General features: G+C 42.1%; 1 protein-coding gene across 5 annotated transcripts in view; it reads left to right on the top strand.

Annotated features, from left to right (window-relative positions):
* Nucleotides 1–12,219, top strand: part of PKP4 (plakophilin 4) — a 147,769-nt gene that overhangs the window by 44,249 nt on the left and 91,301 nt on the right. For 2 of the 5 annotated variants that reach the window (XM_061608708.1, XM_061608707.1), the window contains exon 1: nt 9,331–9,352. The exons of the other annotated variants lie outside the window; for them this stretch is intronic. The gene's annotated coding sequence lies outside the window, so the exon portion shown is untranslated. Of the gene's footprint in view, nt 1–9,330; nt 9,353–12,219 lie in introns of those variants that run through there. 5 annotated transcript variants of the gene reach the window in all.

The following is a 12,219-nucleotide window of genomic DNA, read 5'->3' as shown; positions in this document are numbered from 1 at the left end:
GACAATTGGGTTGCATGATGAGGATCAAAAGTTCACAACACTCTTCACCCCTCCATAACCCCAAGAAATTGGTCCTAAATTTAAACTATAAAAAAGAACAAATATGACCATTGGCTGTACATATGCATGCATGCATATCCTCACACACAGAGTTAATTTTCATTTAGGCTGCCTATCTAATGCAGAAACATCATACATTTTGACTGTTATGTCCTTGAATATAAGAATCAAAACTGGTTATAGAAACAGCTAGCAGCCCTTGTTTGTGATCAGGGTGGTGGTGGGGAAAAGTCAGTGCAGTTATGAAGCCAAAATTCCACAGTGCAGTCCATAAAGGTGGCAACAACAGTGGGTCAACATCAAGCAACTTTCTTCTGATGACAAGTACAGATAGGCAGAAACAAGAGCCGTCCAAGAATTATGATCTGCACTGGCTGAGCTACATTCCAGTATTACCATGTACAACTGAATGTTTACTCCTGTTGCAAACCATTGTTGTTATGTGCCTTCAAGTCGATTACGACTTATGGCGACCCTATGAATCAGAGCCCTCCAATAGCATCTTTCATGAACCACCCAGTTCAGTTCTTGTAAGTTCAGGTCTGTGGCTTCCTTTGGAATCAATCCATCTCTTGTTTGGCCTTCCTCTTTTTCTACTCCCTTCTGTTTTTCCCAGCATTATTGTCTTTTCTAGTGAATCATGTCTTCTCTGTTGTGCTGTGTGCATTTGTGTGCTTAATTAACTTTAAAACAACGCAGCAGCAGCAGAGTAACAGCAGATGTTGAAATGCAAGTGTCCCAGCGTGTGTGTGCGTTTACCTAAGAAAGCAGGCTTTTACCCTGCATCAGCATCACTGAGACTTGAGACTTAGTAAAATAAGAAAAGCTAGTTTATTTATAGAAATACATAGTAGATAGAAAGGCATACCTAGTTCTAACTAACTAGCTAAGTTGGAGGCGTAACACCCAGGTGCGGGAGTTAGCCCCATGCTAGGAGAGAGAGCAGAGACAGAGAAGGAAGGAAGTGGAAAGGGCAGAAGGAGGAGGGGCAGGTAAGCTTCCCTAAAGACTTAACAGTCTAGCGACAGAAGGAAGTCAGTCAGAGCATCACAGGTAAAGATAAACAAGCCTATCCATCTGGAGGACCCTAGCTCTGTCTCCCTTCTGGAACACAAACAAAAGAACAAAACAGGAGTTGCTCTTGCCCCACTTCCAACATTCTCATGATGTGTCCAAAGTATGATAATCTCAGTTTCATCATTTTAGCTTCTAGTGACAGTTCTGGTTTAATTTGTTCTGACACCCAATTATTTGTCTTTTTCACAGTCCATGGTATGCACAAAGTTCTCCTCCAACACCACATTTCAAATGAGTTGATTTTTCTCTTATCCACTTTTTTCACTGTCCAACTTTTACATCCATACATAGAGATTGGGAATATCATGGTCTGAATGATCCTGACTTTAGTGTTCAGTGATACATCTTTGCATTTGAGGACCTTTTCTAGTTCTCTCATAGCTGCGCTCCCCAGTCCTAGCCTTCTAATTTCTTGACTATTGTCTCCATTTTGGTTAATGGCTGTGCCGAGGTATTGATAATCCTTGACAAGTTCAAAGTCCTCATTGTCAACTTTAAAGTTACCTAAATCTTTTGTTGTCATTATTTTAGTCTTCTTGACGTCCAGCTGTCGTCCTGCTTTTGTGCTTTCCTCTTTAACTTTCATTATTGTCATGATCTGTGGGTGGGTAGGAGGCGACAAGGGAGGAGGTGGAGAGTGAGACGGGGTGGAGTGGAGAAAACAATTTTAAAAAATGGAGTGGAGGGGAAAAGGAGCCAGAGGGCAAGAACATGGATAAAAGAGGAGAAGGAGGCAGAAGCAGAATGGAGATAAAGAACTGTGGAGGTGAAAGATGACGTGTCTGTGTGTGTGTTTGCACTTGGCACATAAAGTGGCCTCCACCACCCTCTCTGGCTACTGTGCTGCATTTGCAGTATTTTAACTTTTTTGCATCTCAGGGGAAAATGTTTGCTTGGGTGAGTGTCCCTTACTTGGTGGCAGGGCAGGGTCCGGGAGGTGGTTGAGTGAGAGAGATTATGCTGGCTGGCTGAGTGGGGGGGAGGGGGGTTACACTTGGATTGACGTGCAAAGATCTGAGTAGTGGCCTCTGCCTCCCTCCCCACCTCCCTTACCAGTGGAGAGACCACCATTGCTATCTTACGGATAAAAAGTATTATTCTACTACCTCTGTATGTGTGTGTTTATTTTTAATGTTCTTTTAGGCTACTTAGATGTGCAGCAGCCAAGGCCAGCACCTTGCAGATTTTTTTAAAAAAAGTAACTGAAATGTAACTGTAGTGATTACTTTTGAGAAAAAGTAAAGTAATCAGTTACTTTCAGAGCCGTTGTAATTGTAACTGTAATTACTACTTTTTTGGGCCACGTAACTGTAACTGTAATTTATTACTTTTTAAAAGTAATCTTCCAAGCTCTGGTTAGAACTAGGTATGCCTTTCCTATCTACTGTGTATTTCTATAAATAAAGTAGCTTTTCTTATTTTACTAAGTCTTAAGCCTCAGTGATCTAAATGCAGGGTAAAAGCCTGCTTCTTAGATAAATACACACGCAACTCAGACTGCTGAATTACTCTGCATACGTATTTTCATAACACTTCCAAAGGTAGTGGAATGATCAAAAGGGACCACTGTGCTGATTTCAATGCCTGAGAGAGTCTGTAGGGAAGGAGGCGGGCTTTCCGATATTTGGGACCTGACTTGTTTAGGGCTTTAAGCACTAGTGTGAGCACCTTTAATTGGCCTGGAAATGAACTGGCAACCAATGCAGCTGTTTTAAAAATGGGTTATATGAGATCTAAAAGGAACCCCAGCCAGTAATCTGGCTGCTGCATTTTGGACCAATTTATTATTTATTTATTTAAAATATTTCTATCCCGCCCTTTACTATATTTTTGGCGCCAGGTTAAAACTTTTCTCTTCACCCAGGCATTTTAATTAGTTAGTATATGCTGGAACTGTTTTAATCTTAGCATTTTAAATTTTAATGTTTTATATTGTTATATGTATATTGTATTTCTGATGCTGTTCTTGTAAACCGCCCAGAGAGCTTCGGCTATGGGGCGGTCTATAAGTTTAATGAAATAAATAAATAAATTCTACCTCACAATGGGGCACTCAGGATGGTTTACAATAAAATCACAAACATAATAAAATTATACTGAATAAAAACACAAGACAAAACAGTAAGTTAAAATACATAAAAAACAATTATTTAAAATACATAAAATACAATAAGCATATATATACCAACAAACCGAGAAACCTACATGTGTGTGTGTGTGTGTGTGTGTGTGTGTGTGTGTATATATATATATATATATATATATATATATGAGTACAAATATGGGGAGATAATAGTAAAAACCGCAAGATAAAAATTAAACGAGAAAATTTAAAAAAAAATACGTAGAGACAGTGTCAGACTCACCTGTCAGACCCTCTCAAAGGCTCTCCAGAACAGGATAGTTTTTTCAAGTTTCCAGAAAACCATCAGGCAGGGAGCAGAATGGGCTTCTTGAGGCAGTGAATTTCAAAGCCTAGAAGCCACAACTGAAAAGGCTCTCTTGCGCGTGCCTGACAGTCTGACATCTTTAATTCTAGGCACGCAGAGGAGACCAGAGCTAGATGATCTTAAATCCAGGGCAGGAGCATATGAATGCAAGCAGTCCCTCAGATATGCTGGTCCAAGGCCATTTAGGGCTTTCAAGGTCCAAACCAGCACTTTAAATTGGGCCCGGAAACAAATTGGGAGCCAGTGGAGTCGGTAAAGCACAGGGGTAATATGCTCCCTGCGCTGCGCTCCAGTTAACATTCTGGCTGCAGCATTTTGAACCAACTGTAGTTTCCGAACCGTTTTCAAAGGCAGCCCTATGTAGAGTGTGTTACAGTAGTCAAGCCTCAATGTCACCCAAGGATGTGTCACTGTAGCCAAGTCAACTGCTTCCAGGAACAGATGCAGCTGGTAGACCATTTTGAGATGGCCAAAAGTACTCCTAGCCCCGCAGCCACCTGAGATTCAAGCAGCAGGGCAGGATCCAAGAGAACTCCCAAACTGCAAACCTGCTCCTTCAAGGGGAGTGCAACCCTATCCCTGGCACAGTTTTCCCCTTAGCCAGCAACACTTCCATCTTACCTGGATTAAGTTTCACTTTGTTCACCCACATCCGGCCTTTCACAGCCTCCAGGCACCGGTTTAGGATGAGCACTCCCTCCCTGCAGTCAGAAGGAAAGGAGAGAGAGAGTTGAGTGTCATCAGTATATTGATGACATTGTATTCCAAATCTCGGGATGACCTCTCCCAGCGGTTTCATATTGATGTTGAAAGGCATGGGTGACAGAATGGAACCCTGCAGGACCCTGTAGAGCAAAGGCCAACAGGATGAGCAGTAGTCTCCCATCACTACTTTCTGCATCTTGTCCATCAGGTAGGATCGGAACCACTGCAAAACAGTGCCTCCCAAACCCATCCCAGCTAGATCGCCCAGAAGGATACCATGGTTGATGGTATCGAATGCTGCTGAAAGGTCCAGCAGCACCAACAGGGATGCACTCCCCCTGTCTGATACCCGGTGTAGGTCATCAAGCAGGGCAACCAATGCAGTCTCTGTCCCATGACCTGACCTGAAGCCCGATTGAAAATGGTCTAGATAATCTTGATTCATCCAGGAAAACTTGGAGTTGAGCAGCCAGCACCCTCTCAATCACCTTGCCAAGAAAAGAGAGATTAGAGACTGGGTGGAAGTTATTAAGATCTGCAGGATCTAACGAAGGCTTCTTTAACAAAGGTGTTATCACAACCTCCTTCAGCAATGTTGGCATAGAACCTTCCCTTAGAGAGGTATTAATCAAATGTGCCAACCAGTCCCAATCTGGCAGATTTAATTAGCCAGGATGGGCAAGGGTGAAGAGAGCAGGTAGTGGCCCTCATTTATCCCACAATCCTGTCCACATCCTCAGGCTTTACAAGCTGAAAGCTATCCATAGAACACTGACCAAAGGAGGCCTCGGGGACATCTGGCAGAATGGTAATTAACAAGGAGTCAAAGTCAGTCTGAATGCGAGTAATTTTATCTGCAAAGTGCCTCGCAAACATGTCACAGCGACTGACTGAGGGACCAGAGTCTAATATGAGGCCAGAGCCCAAAAGACCCCGAACCACCTGGAAAATCATCACCAGACAGCACTGAGAAGATACAATGGAGGCAGAGAAGAAAGCTTTCTTTGCTGCCATCACCACCATATGATAGGCTCGAAAATAAGCTCTAGCCAGTGCAGTAAAAAACAGATTCAGTTTTTCTCCAATGACGCTCTAGCCGTCATCCCTGCCGTTTGATCAGGCCCAAGGTTCGAGTAAACCAAGGTGAATTACTGGCCTTTCCTGGTGGGAGAGGGCGCTTTGGGGTGATAGCGTCCACCCCCTGAGACATCTCCATATTCCAGAGATTAACCAGGGCTTCAGCAGTATCGCCAGCCATGCTGGGAACATCCCCCAGAGCATTCAGGAAACCATCAGGATCCATAAGTCTCCAGGGGCAGACCATCTTAATTGGCCCTTCACTCCTGCAGAGGATACCAGGGGCACAAACTCTAAACGTAATCAGGTGGTGATCTGTCCATGACAACGGAGTCACTAAGAATCCCTCCACCCTCAGTTCACCATCTTCCTGTCCCAATCAAAACACAAGATCAAGTGTGTGTCCTGCCACATGCATTGGTCCAGATGATATTAGAGACAGCCCTATAGTTGTCATGGCAGCAACGAAGTCCTGAGCTGGACCTATGAGTTTGACCTTGGCATGTATGTTGAAATCATCCAGAACAATCGGCCTGGGGAATCTCAAGACCAACATCGAGACCAGCTCCACCAGCTCAGAGAGGGAAGCTGTTTTGCAGCGGGGTGGACGGTACACCAACAGAGTCCCCACTTAGTCTCCTGGACCCAACACCAGGCACACACTCAAAACCAGAGGTGTTAGGGACAGGGTACCTGACAGGGGAGATGGATTTCCTGCAGACAGTTGCAACCCCACCTCCCTGCACCCTGGATCTAGGCTGCTGGAATACCACAATTGAAGCTTCTGAGTCATCTTGAAGGGCAGCCCCACATAGAGCGCATTGCAATAATCAAATCTGGAAGTTACTAGAACATTCAGTACTGTGGCCAAGACATCACTATCCAAACAGGGCCGAAGCTGGCAAACCAGCCAGAGCTGGAAAAGGGCATTACTAGCCACTGAGGCCACCTGAACCTCCAGTGACTATGTTGGATCCAGGTGTACCCCAAACAGGCCTGTAGCCAGAGGGGGCAAATTAGGGTGCCTCCCCTTGAGCTGTGCTCCCCCCCCCCAGGATTTAGGGGGAAATTGTCTTATTTTTAATTTGTGACATGACAGACAATGACAGCTTATTTTAAGAACAGGAGCAGTTTTAAGAATAGGATCCTCTGAAACATTCAGTGAATAAGGCATAGCAAGTGCATAACAAAAGCCTCATCTGGAAGAGCCCCCAAAGCCTGCTCACTCAAGATTTTCCCTAACTGAGGATGACTGTTTCATTATCACAATCGCCCTATAATGACTTAAGCGATTCTGAAAAAAACAGCCTGTATAGTTACATGATCCTTTTAATTAAATATTAGAACTTTGTGTTATGAGCTACAGTTAGACTTCAGCCCTTGGACTTTCCTTTGCTCTGCTTTTCATTTTCATTTGTGTTCTCTACCCAGCCAGCAATAAGGAAGCATGTTAGTTTGCTTGCAGTAAGAAGTAAGAGTTTGTTAATTATGCAATTATTATAATGACCAGACCAGAATTGTGTGCTTATTGCTAAAGGGTGAAATAAAGAGATAACTTAAAGTGATATGAAAAAATGGCTACCCTTTACTCTTTTAAAGCACTCACTATACTCACAATCATAGTGGTATTTTTTCTTCTTAATTACTTGATGCCAAATGATGAAAACAGCCCTAGAGGAATAGAAATAATGCTGTGTATGTTACAGTTAGCTAGCTGCCTGGGCACCTAGGCTGTAACTCAGGCCTGATTTTCCCAATTTTTCAGCATGAGGCCTGTGGACAGAAAAATCAACCCAGCAACCAGTAAAAAATTCCAGTTGCTTTCTACAATTAGTTTCCAGTTGCTTAGTTGGTTCTTTATATAGCCCAGTGGTTCCCAACCTTTATGAGTATGGAACCCCCTTTGTAAGCTCAAAAAGGTTTGTCCCCCGGCCCCCCTAACAGTAATTTTAGTCTCAATTGAAAAAATGGTGCGTGGCAAAATCAAATCTCCAAATATCCCTTTCCATTAAAAGCTCCCTGCAGACAGGGAGGTGTTGCTTTCTTTTCTTAATTGAAAGGTACAATCAAACTGGGATCCACCTTCCTCCACATCTGCAAAGTCTGAAGATGTACAGTCCTGTCTTCCAGCACCAGTGGTTACAGTGTTGGACCAAGAACCAGGTTCAAATACCCGCCCAGCCCTGAAGCCCACTGGGTGACCTTGGGCCAACACAGTCTCTCAGCCTGACTGATCTCACAGCGTTGATGTAAGGATAAAAGGGAAAGGGGGGGGAACCATGTGCACCACCTTGAGCAACTTGGAGGAAAGGTGGAATATAAATGCAATAATAAATAAACAAATACATTTCAGCTGTGGTGTGTGGACCTCAGCCAACCTGCTGAGCTTTAAAATAATAATAATAATAATAATAATAATAATAATAATAATAATAATAATAATAATAATAATAATAATAAAAGAAGAAGAAAGCACAAAAGCAGGACTACAGCTGAACATCAAAAAGACTAAAGTAATGACAACAGAAGATTTATGCAACTTTACAGTTGACAAGGACAGTGAACTTGTCAAGGATTATCAATACCTTGGCACAATCATTAACCAAAAGGGAGACAATAGTCAAGAAATCAGAAGGCGGCTAGGACTGGGGAGGGCAGCTATGAGAGAACTAGAAAAGGGCCTCAAATGCAAAGATGTATCACTGAACACTAAAGTCAGGATCATTCAGACCATGGTAATCCCGATCTCTATGTATGGATGTGAAAGTTGGACAGTGAAAAAAGCGGATAAGAGAAAAATCAACTCATTTGAAATGTGGTGTTGGAGAAGAGCTTTGCTTATACCATGGACTGCAAACAAGATCAGTTATTGGGTGTTAGAACAAATTAAACCAGAACTGTCACTAGAAGCTAAAATGATGAAACTGAGGTTATCGTACTTTGGACACATAATGAGAAGACACGATTCATTAGAAAAGATAATAATGGGTGACCTTGGACCTGTCACAGTCTCTCAGCCTGACCTGTCTCACAGGGTTGGTATAAGAATAAAATGGAAAGGGGGGAAACCATGTGACCACCTTGAGCTCCTTGGAGGAAAGGTGGGATATAAATGCAATAATAAATAAATACATTTCTGCTGCATTACCAGAATCTCAGCTTCAGTCAACCTGCTGAGCTTTTAAAATAATAATAACAGTAGTAGTAGTAGTAGTAATAATAATAATAATAACCAAGAAGCAGCAATGCAGTGGTGATGGGGATGCTAGATTGTGCACTACAGACAACAGAGTGGATAGATTAAGGAGTGGGGTTAGTGCTTTTAGGCTTTGAGATGATAATCAGAACTGATGACTTGGGTAGCATGCACGTGGGGAATGAGAGTGGAGTGGTTTTATTAGTAGAACTACTGATTACTTATGCTTGTAGTTTTCATCTTGGTCTCATAGGACAATTCCATGGCAACTTATTCCCATTTTAAGGATGGGGAATTGAGGTAGAAGCTGATAAAATCACTTTTTATTTGCAGAGGCTAATAGAGGTCAATGTGTTCTCTCTGTGTTGTGCACATTCTTTTAATCAAATTTTCTGCCATAATGATAGATGTGAGCTTATGCATATACTTATCTAGTATGTAGTGTGCCATAGATACATTAGGCTATCGGAGGCACAGCAGTGAGGAAACAATTGCCATGAAAATGAAACTAATGATGGTTTCCAGGCTTCATGAAGTGATGAATCTCCTATCCTTCACAATGTTGCAAATGTTAGTTATGTAAGTAAAGGTAACTTATGTGCACTGTAAATATAGTCATCCTGTTTTGGCTTTAGAGCTCTTGGAAGACCACGTTAAGCAATATAAAGAGAAAAACAACTTTGCTTTCTACCTTTCAATGAAGAGGCTTGAAATTTGTGTGTATGTTTGGAAGCAAGAATATAGGTTACTGTATTTTAAATACCAGAGGCTTAAGCACAGTATATCTGTAAGTAATCATTTTAATGGCTGACATTCTAGCATTAATTAAATTTATTTTATGGATGGCTGTTACATGATACATAATGAATGTTTGTTTGTTCTAAAGTCTGACCTTGTCTATAAATGCTAGTAAAAAAATTTTAAACCTTCAATATAAATTATATATTCAACACCATTTTATTGTGTAAGTGTGTTTGATGCTTACTAGAGGATTAACTGGAGCCATTAACATTCACTTTCCTTCTGATGGAAGGCTGGAGAAAGATCACTTCACTGTTATAAGATGCTAACAGTTCTGAACTTTACTCAACGTGAATTTGTCAGTTTACTAAAAAGATAGGAGATGGAACCATTTCATTCTAGTTCCTTTTAAATACCTAGCTTTAAAGAAGAAAATTATTGGAAACCAAAAGAAAATGTATAGGTGTCTCGCAGTCATATGACTTGGGATTTTTCTAGCCTTGAGGCTATTACTTGTTGAAGAAAGTGGAGGAAGTGTTGTATCCTTGGATCGATGTAATGTAAAAATAATTTGATGTTTTGTGTGTGTGTTAAGTACTACACACATGTAGTTTCATGAAGACTACTGGCTCAACATACTTTGCTCTGGGATGATTTCTGACTTAAGGCCAAGTAGATCTCATTCTCATCATAATATTGGGAATTCACCAGCTGTGAAGATTAAAACCGACAAGTCTGTCTTTTCAACTCAGGTGACTTTTTAAGCTCCTCAACTTTTGATATAAAATAATGAGATTTGAGCTTAATAAACAATGGATGAGCAAGCAAGCAAACTTACCCTGGATATCAGAACACAAACTTGAATGGACTAAAAAGACAGACGAAAGGACATTGCAACCACTACTGAATTGGCCAGATATTGAATTACTGGATGGACGTGGCTTCTCAGGGTTGATTCTTAGTCTCTCAGCTGGCATAGAGTGTTGACACCATGTATCTAAGAAAACATGGTGAGTCAAAACAAGGTGAAGGACTGATACCTCTGTTAACAATACTTAGGAATAGGCTTCTTTAATATGGGATAATCAGTAACGGATAGCATGGTGGGGTGGTAGCGCTCACTTGAGCTCTGGTTGGTTGTGTTGCTGCAGCTTACCAGGAGGAGGGTAGAGGTCAGAACGATGAAAATATACCAGTGGGAGCACCAAAGTGGCTCTGCCAGTGAATTTTCATCATGCCACCCTTGTACTGCCTCAACCCTCCCTCTCTGCATCCCAGTAAGCAGCAGCTATACAACCAAAGGGAGGTTAGGTGAATGCTGCTGCCCCACCATGCCACACTGCCTACTGTTGGGGATAAGTCCATTAGTGGCTGAAGAGCTGCAGTAGTTCCAAGAGCAGGGATGAAGAACCTTTGGCCTTCCACTTGTTGCTGGGCTACAACTCCCACCATCCCTGACCATTGGCCATGCTAGCTTGGGCTGATAAGATTTGGAGTCCAACAATGTCTGGAAGACTACAGGTTAGCATCCCTGCTCTAGAATTTGTAATTAAAAGAAAAATTTTAAATGGCTTCAGCACAAAAGTGATCCAGGGAAGGAAATACCATTAGCATTGTTGGCCAGTGGAAAATCTGATAGAAAAGCATGGTTTGGAATTAAAAGGGAAAGACACAGGGAAAAAGAAAAAAATACTGATTTAGAACACTTGGGAACAGAGGACCTTAACATCTGGGGAGCGGAATAGTTTCTTGAGCCTATGCATATTTAACCTTCTTGACTATAAAAGTATTAATACTATAATACTATAAAAAGTATTAATAGGTAAGTGCAATTATGTCACAGTAGCTTTTATTGCATTGCCTTTAACAGCAGAAATGCATGTTCCCTTGTTGATTGAATCTGTAAAGGAACTATCACTGATCAAAAGCTACAGACTAAGGCAGGAGTAGCCAATGTCGTGTCCCCCAGATGTTGTTGGACTCCACCTCCCTTCAGCCCCAGCCAGCATGGTCAAAAGTCAAGCATCTGGAGGGCAACACATTGGCCTTGTACACAACACATTGTACACAGTTCTTCAAATCCCAGTTCAATACTGTACAGTGGTGGCAGTTCAAAATCTAGCTGTAAGTTGTCAAATCCATGAATAACCCAGTGGCGAGAGAACATGAGGCAGAGAGTCATTGCCAGCACATGGCATGGTGGAACAAAAGCAGGACTGTCTAAGGGCCTAGCAGCGCTGACACTGGTTGCCAGCGTCCCCTTTCCTTTCCTTAACATTTCTACTAGGGCAGCAGGTACATTCTGACAATGCTGGCTTGAGGGTACAGCTGCCCACCATCTTCATTTCTCCAGAACAAGGGTGGCTAACCTGTGGATCTCCAGATGTTGCTGTACCCCAGGGTTAAAACACTTGTGGATGGAGTTCAGCACTTTATGCAGAAATAGTTTTAAATTGCAGTGCATTTCTACTGTTATCCGAATATTGATTTGTAATAGCAGGAACTGGTGATGTAACATTATGGGGGTGATGTAACATTATGCACTATTTTCAGTTTGGTTGGGGTATATTCTTGATAGCTTCTACAGTAAAGAAAACCCTGGAGCAGATCTGAGGGGGCACCCATGGGGGGAGGAGAGGAGGAAAAGTCCCATTGTGCAAGTGGAAATCTTTGCGCTGATGGGAAACATTACTTCAGCACTCCCCATGGGTTCTTGAAATGGAACTTTCACATGAGGTGACTGCCAGAGTCCCCTAATATCGGGAAGTGAGAATGAGCATATAAGGAGAATGCTCTTCTGAAGCCGCTACTATTAAAACTTGCAATCAGTACTTAACCTATGGCACAAACTGTTTTCGAGCCATAAAGACTTTGTATGTATGCCGTAGCATGTTCAGCTGTGTGCAAATGTGA

This window comes from Rhineura floridana, chromosome 2 (genome assembly GCF_030035675.1).
Source record: "Rhineura floridana isolate rRhiFlo1 chromosome 2, rRhiFlo1.hap2, whole genome shotgun sequence".
Lineage (NCBI taxonomy): Eukaryota > Metazoa > Chordata > Lepidosauria > Squamata > Rhineuridae > Rhineura > Rhineura floridana.
The sequence above is the reverse complement of the archived record's forward strand: the minus strand, read 5'-3'. Positions and strand labels throughout refer to the sequence as shown.